Below are 7625 nucleotides of genomic sequence, written 5' to 3'. Positions count from 1 at the left end.
CTTTAAGGAGTTTTCCCATATTCCTTAGATATTTACGTATTCTTTCATTAGAGACATGCAGTTTCAGGGCCATTTCATAAGTGTATTATCTTGGGTTAGACTCAACAATAGTCTTCAGAACATCAATATCAATTCCAACATGTCGGCCCCTGCCATCACAGTTTTTAAGGCTAAAGTAACCTGAACGAAATTTGCTGAACCATCGTTGACACTTACGAACGTTCAAAACATTTCCACAAACTTCTTTGATATTCTTTGTGGCTACAAAGGCGTTGATTCCTTTTTTGCATTCAAACAGTATTATATTCCGAATGTGTGCCTCATCGTGTGCTATCACTATAAGGGATTGGAATATACTAAACTTTACACATTATCTAGTCTACACTAACGTGACATTTGGGCGGTTCGTTTAACTATTATACGTGATGTACGTTTTTTTGGGGGTGGTAAACGAAAGTGTTCCAAAACGCGACATTAATTTCTTGACGACCTAATAAATGCACTTGTCAAGTTAACAGACTGTTTGTAGAGTGTTGTTTGATCATAAAGTGGGACACTATAAATCTTAATGAAGAGATACTTATATGATGTGCTATTAAATTGAATATATAATGTACGAAATTAGTTTCACAACAGTTCTGCATAACATGATAGACTGATCCTTTCCAAAGGAAGCAGGTGGTCTTTTTATTTTATTTTCATGGTCTGTTAGACCATCTTTTAAATAGGATAGGAAGTCACTGTCAAAGTTCTTTTTCTTATGTAAATTATCGTTAAATGATTTTGCATTCATGTACGCATGTACCTGCTTAATGCTCTTCTATGTTAAAAGGTATTTCATATATTGTTATGTTAAATGATTATATTAAGTATGTTTTAATTCTATATTATTGTATTTTCCGTGTTTAAGGGCTCGCTTTTGCGTTGTTAATGTTTCACTTTGTTCTGGATAATGTATTAATCAGTGTTTTCCTTTATTTTCTTTCTACTTGTTATATTGTGTCATTAAACTGTAACTAAAGGGTTTTTATTTTATAATGTATTGATTTTTGAATTGTACTAATTAGGGTTTTATATTATTGCGTTTTTCGTTGGTAAGGTTTTCTTTTATTTTGTTACATTTCATTTTATTATTTAAAACCGTTTTTTATGTAATATAGTGAAAAGTTTTTACTTTCATGTATTTCAGTATTTAATATATTGTATTAATTTGGAATTGTAATTATAGATGTTACCTAATTATTTACTTTATTATGAAATATATTGTACTGCATTTCATTTAAAACATGTTTAAAAGATTTTCTTTTATTACATTGTGTAGCTTTTTTAATTTGTTTTTTAACTAAAATTTAAGGTTTTGAATTTCATTCTAAAATTATAATTAAAGGTTTATATTTTATGCATTTCATTTCAAATTACAGTTAAATGGTTTCATATTGTGGTATTTGAGTGATGTTCTTTATTAAAGGATTGTGTCATCCATGTGGCATGTATTTGCCCTTAGGGACAAAGGAAAGTCAACGAATTTAAAAGTTATCGGTTTTAATTTTAATGTTAATTGTTGTCTTGATGCCAAGCCTGAAACAGAGTTGAGGGGAAAAGCGTGATATGCGCGCATACCATATGTTCTCTACCATCATTAGTAAGCTAAATAATATTTCATTTAGCTAGTTTCTATGTAGTTTTGGCCTAAGTACCTGGTTCAGAAAAAAAAAAAACATTGAAATTGTTTTGTAGTAGTTGCCGTTGTTCATTTGTTCTCGGTAGCAGATAATATATGCTTTAGCCAGGAGAGATATTGCAGTAGTATTCCACGTCTAGAGTTGAAAGGATAAACACGTGAAACATCCTTCGCTGGGTTATGGATGATGTCTTTATGTTACAGCTAATGAGTGCTGTGAAAGGATGACATATCACCTGGTGACACTGTCATAAAAGAAAGGATATGAGGTTTCTTAGCTAGATTCGAACCTCTACACGTCCAGAATTCTACTTGGTTTTCATCGTGATTGGTTCGACACAGATCAATATCGGAGCTGCTAAATCATACACTGATCCAGTAGAGGTGATCATCCCCTTGTCTGCGCAAATACGTACATTGTTGTTTTTGTTTTGTGTTATGATAAAGATTGATTTACATTTAACACCAAACATGTCCATTTATTTCTCACTACTTCAAGCCCCCCCAGTGGCACAGCGGTATGTCTGTGAACTTACAACGTTAGAAATCTGGTTTCGATACCCGTGGTGGGTAGAACACAAATAGCCTATTCTGTAGCTTTGTGCTTAACTTCAAACAAATAAATATTACTTCAAACTTAGTTGAGTTTTAAAATTTAGGTTACTCTACAAATTTCCTGTTCGACCCTCTCGTTATTAAGCGGACCCCTCCGATACTTGAGAGGAAATCAGTTCACCTGAGGATACCATACTTAGACGCCTGTTCAACTTCTAAATGATAACAGAATGAGAGCTAGAGTTATGTATCAGTGTTATACAGACAGACACACAATGTCAAAGAAATGAATAAGAAACAGCTTAATAAAGTTATTTATTTACAACTATTCTGCTATTATTGTGGAGAAATACAAATTATGTTTGTCTTTATGGTGTCTGTTTTTAGTTTTTCTGAAAGAAATAACTTTAATTAGTTAACGTAATAGTTTTACACATCTATTGAAACCCATGAGCCTATTAAATTAAAACTTGGGTTCAAATTCAAAGTTTATATTATATATATAAAGATCTAAGCATTTCAGCGGCTACTGTTCTTTTCATTATCATCGCCCAAATCAGACAAATCCTGGATACAACAAACACAGTTTGATGTCGTGTGTATCGTTAACAACTTAACATACCTGAATACTAATTCCTTAGAACAACTTGAAGCTAGTCTAAATCAGTGGCAAGTGACGAATCGAATGGGTTTCATGTTTCCTTTCTGCCGAAATTTACAATTTTGGTTGTGAGAGAAAGACTTACCTTTTCTTGTAAGCTTGTCTTTTGAATAATCCAGAAGAAGAAATCAGTAACAGTAATGAATTATTACTCAAATACTTACATAAATATCGATTCACTGTCGTGAGTAAAGAACAATTCCAACGCCATACATTAACGTACAAACAAGCACTACACCTTCAGTCTACAATTGGAGACTAGCCTTGTTTTCTTATTACTGCTTCTCCTGAGTTGCTAGTACAGGGAAGAATTCTCTAAAATCAATTTGATTCAATGGTAATGCACATCGAATAATAAAGTGGGCTTGAGATTTCTTTCTCGCAAAAGTTTACAATTCTAGTGAAAATTATATATATATACATATATACACATTTTCAAATGATTAATCTGCTCAATTGTCTGAGGGAATATATTATTAGGTATTTTTCAAATACTTACATTTATAAACATAAATTAATACGTTAAGTAAAAGACAACTTAACCTTGATAAACATAATATTTTTAGTGAAATGTAAATTGTTTTATTTTGCATATTTTATACAATTCTGGGTATTTTTCCTGAAGTAAACAGCACAGAAATTTATTTTTTTGTGTCTTTAAATTCCAACTGGTAGAAACAATGAAATTATTAATATGGTAGAAGAATAACAAATTAAATCAACATATGCAAAACGTTTTAATTGAATTACAACAATTCAACTTAATATCTTAATCAACTAGATGAAAATCGTATGTGGTCGGTAACTCATTAGATGTGTTCAAAATCAATAGATTGTGTTAGTTTTAATTATTATAAAAAGTACCTTACTAGTAAGCATTAGGGAGCTAACCCTTTAGTTTTATTAGTATAATATTTTATACTTCGAGTGCTAATGATCCCAGACTTGATCACTGGAAATACAAAATCTAAAAAATATAATAACGTTTTTTTTTAATTTGAGTTTTTTGCATCTCTCCCATGGAGGATTTGAGCCTGAAATTTCTAGCATGTCAAGTAATTGTACTACCAACCGAACTAAAGAGTTAATTCAATAGCACGTGCTAGTAAACAAGCTTTTAAAAACTCAAACTATTACGTTCTCCTTAACTTAAAAACGAGGCTCGCCCTCGGGCCTTATCTCAGGATTGTGAGATGATATGGTTGTGTGTCAGTTTTTCTGTGGTAATATTTTTTTTCTTATGGTAATTTAATTGTTGTTTCTCATTCGAACAAGATTGGAACTCACCATCAACGAGTGTTTTACCAACTAAGCTATAACTTTAACCTCATAGCAACTGCAAGTAAAGTAATTTTTATCAATTCCAATTACCACAGACAAGACCCGTCCTCCGGCCTTATCTCAAGGCCAAAGGACGATCAGTGCCAATTTTACTTTCACAATCAAAGTTTTGTTGTATTTCCTTGGCTCATACTTGTGCATGAGAACAATCAGATTCCAGGGGAGTGCCTTACCAGCTCAGATGAAAGGTAAGCCTGCTATCACTTAGTATTTTCAACAACTCATATTACTACATTCTTCTCTTCTCCAGCTATCATACCCAACGCTTGTGTTTGGGCCTTATCTTAAGATCATAGATTAACCACTATAGGCATGGCCGCATGGTTAGAAAGCTTGACTCTCATTCTGAAGGGCGTAGGTTCGAATCCCCGTCCCACCAAACATGCTCGCCCCTTTCAACCGTGCGGGCGTTATAATCTGACTGTCATTCCAACTATTTGTTGGTAAAAGAGTAGCCCAAATGTTGGCGGTGGGTGGTGATGAGTAGCTGCCTTCCCTCTAGTCTATCGCAGCTAAATTAGGGACGGCTAGCGCAGATAGCCCTCGTGTAGCTTTGCGCGAAATTAACACTATAGGCACCGTCTTTTTTCTGTGGTATTCCATTTCTTTATTCTCATAACATTAAACTCTGAATAATAACAATATCTCTGTTATATTAAAATAATACTATAGTATTCTTACAAAAACAGTCAATTCTGAATAGTATCATGACTATATTTAAATCTGAGTAACTACAAATTCATCGTTATATTATAAAAATATTCAATTCTGAATGATGGCACTATCAAATAAAATTATTTAGATATTTAATTGTGGATGATTAAATCATTGTGAGTTAACAAAATAGCTAGAAGAATAATTAAAGTGTATAAAAGAATAACTACTGAGAAAGAATTTTCCCTCTGGATCATTACACAGATAAAGCAACAGCAGATACAGAAATTCGCCTCCTATCAGATAAAATATCTGTACTTCCCTATGTAGAAAATCATTTTTTTTCAGTTGAGTAGTAGTAGTATTCGCAGATTACGGTCAAGGTTGTTTCCACAAATACCATTAATACTTGTTTTCTCTACACAGTATCGAACGCAGAAGAATGTTTTCAAGCACAAAGATAAGATTACAAAAAATGAGCATTCCTCGTTGTTTATCAATAGTTTTACACGCAGTTCTTCGAGGGCTGGCAGTACCGCTAGGTGGCTGCAAACTAGAATGAATGAGCACTCCAAACTCAACAACATAATTATACTGGCTCTGCAACATCAACTTTCTACGATTTAGTGCGCCTTTTCTGTTCCATTTTCTCATCTGTATCCCCAAAATAATATCCGTTCTTCATCCAATATCTGGGGCCGATAGTTAGTGTGTTTGGACTGAAATTTTGAGGATTTATCGTTCAAGTCTTTGAAGTCGTAGGTGTGCTGTAAAAGTGACGGCCAAATCCTACTATTAATTTAGACAAGAGTAGCCCAAGAGTTGGCAATTGGTGCTGTTAACTAATTGTTTCTTGAACTCTGTGCGAAGATTCTGAAATAAACATTCATATTCCCTTAAATGTATTCCATTCTTTGTTGTATATTCCATGGAATGTTTTCTGCTTTTAAATTACGCATCTTTGTGTGTGTGTGATTCTCAAATATTTTCCGTCATTAACTGTGTGTATTTCTCATAACATTATTTTAACCTTTATCTCCAAATAACTATTCGTCCTTTTTTTTAGTCTAGCCCCTAAAATCTTCTGCTTCACTATATGTTTAAAATGTTCTCTGTTATCTATCATAAATCCCCCTTCCAGTATTACTTCAATGGGGAAAAGAGCTGTCTAACATATAGACATCTATGTCATATGAATTTAAAAACATCACATTTAAAATGCTCATAAAATGTTTTTGTAGGGTGATATATTAAATTAACATGGTTTACAAGTAGGTTTTATGTTACATTTGGAAAAATTATGAATATTCTTTTCCCATGAACAGAAGAAATGTTCAGGCAACAGAAGGTTATTTGGTAAATCAAGGTCAGTTAACAAAGAAACCAGCTCAAACTAAATGCAATCCCTCACATCCAAATAAAAATGTCAAAAAAAAAAAACTGAAAAAGAAAATACCACCAGTACATACCACTTCATCTAACAAACTATTCCACAAGTTGATAATCCGAACAAAGAAAAACATTTTGACTAATAAACCAGCCCGGACCTGAGTTACCATAGCTTATAAAATTTTACTTACTCTAATATTCATAAATTCATCACTAACCTTAACATTATTCCAATATTGTCCTTGCTTCTTTATCTTGACTTTCATTTAATGTATGTCCCTCTAAAATATATTCTGTAGATATTGTATAAAATATAAATATTTTCTTTCTCGTGAACAACGTAGAAAAAAAACTGTTGTCTTTTATGGAAGCGGCGCTTAGGCCAGTTAGACCAGTTATCCGTAAAAATTGGTAAATGGGGGACGCAGACTGTGGGTTGTCCATTGTTGTTTTTATCGCAAAGCTACGCAATGGACTATCTGCGTTCTGCCCACCGCGGGGAATCGAGCCCGAATTTTAGCGTTGTAAGTCTACAAACTTAACGTTGACCTACTGGGTGGACATGGGGTGTCCGAAGACTATGGTTAAAAATCGCTCGTTGTGACATCATGAATCTTTTTTTAATCCAATACACACACACTTATATATTTCCACGGGATAATAACCCATCCATGTACATATATAGAATAAGAACATAAACCAGAAATAAACAACTAAATGAAACCTGAGCAAAGCAAAATGTAAGTTGTTTCTTAGCTTTAATAAGTAGATCAAGTAAGTTTCATACAGACAGGAGACTAGATCTGTAATATGTTTGGTACACCTTGAACAGACGAATGTATAGAAAAAAAGTTACGATTGGAAAATTCATGTTTATAATTTTTTAATTTCATAGAAGTTAAATTATTGGATTATTCCACTCATTCATGTGATGATTGATCTCATATATGCCTGAAAAGTGCACTTGACTGTACATTATATATATAAATACATTTGTCAAGTTAACAGACTGTTTGTAGAGTGCTCTTTGATCAAAATGCATGACCCTATGAATCTTAATGCAGAAAAGCTTAGATTAGATGAAGTGTTAGTAAACTGAATATATAATATACAAAATGTAAGAGGAGCCATCAAGGATCGTAATCTGGACTACTCTCATGTGAGGTCAGGTTAAGCACCACGTTCCTCAGATCAGATATAAAGCCATGTTGTTCAAGTAGTGTTAAGCCAGGTGAGTAGCCTTGTTCTTCATTTACTTATATATATATATATATATATATATATCATTGTACAACAGCTATATGTAAGTTGTGCTATTAATGTGTGTATGTGTGACGGATTTAT

Source organism: Limulus polyphemus, unplaced genomic scaffold, assembly GCF_000517525.1.
Source record: "Limulus polyphemus unplaced genomic scaffold, Limulus_polyphemus-2.1.2 Scaffold492, whole genome shotgun sequence".
Taxonomy (NCBI): domain Eukaryota; kingdom Metazoa; phylum Arthropoda; class Merostomata; order Xiphosura; family Limulidae; genus Limulus; species Limulus polyphemus.
The sequence above is the reverse complement of the archived record's forward strand: the minus strand, read 5'-3'. Positions refer to the sequence as shown.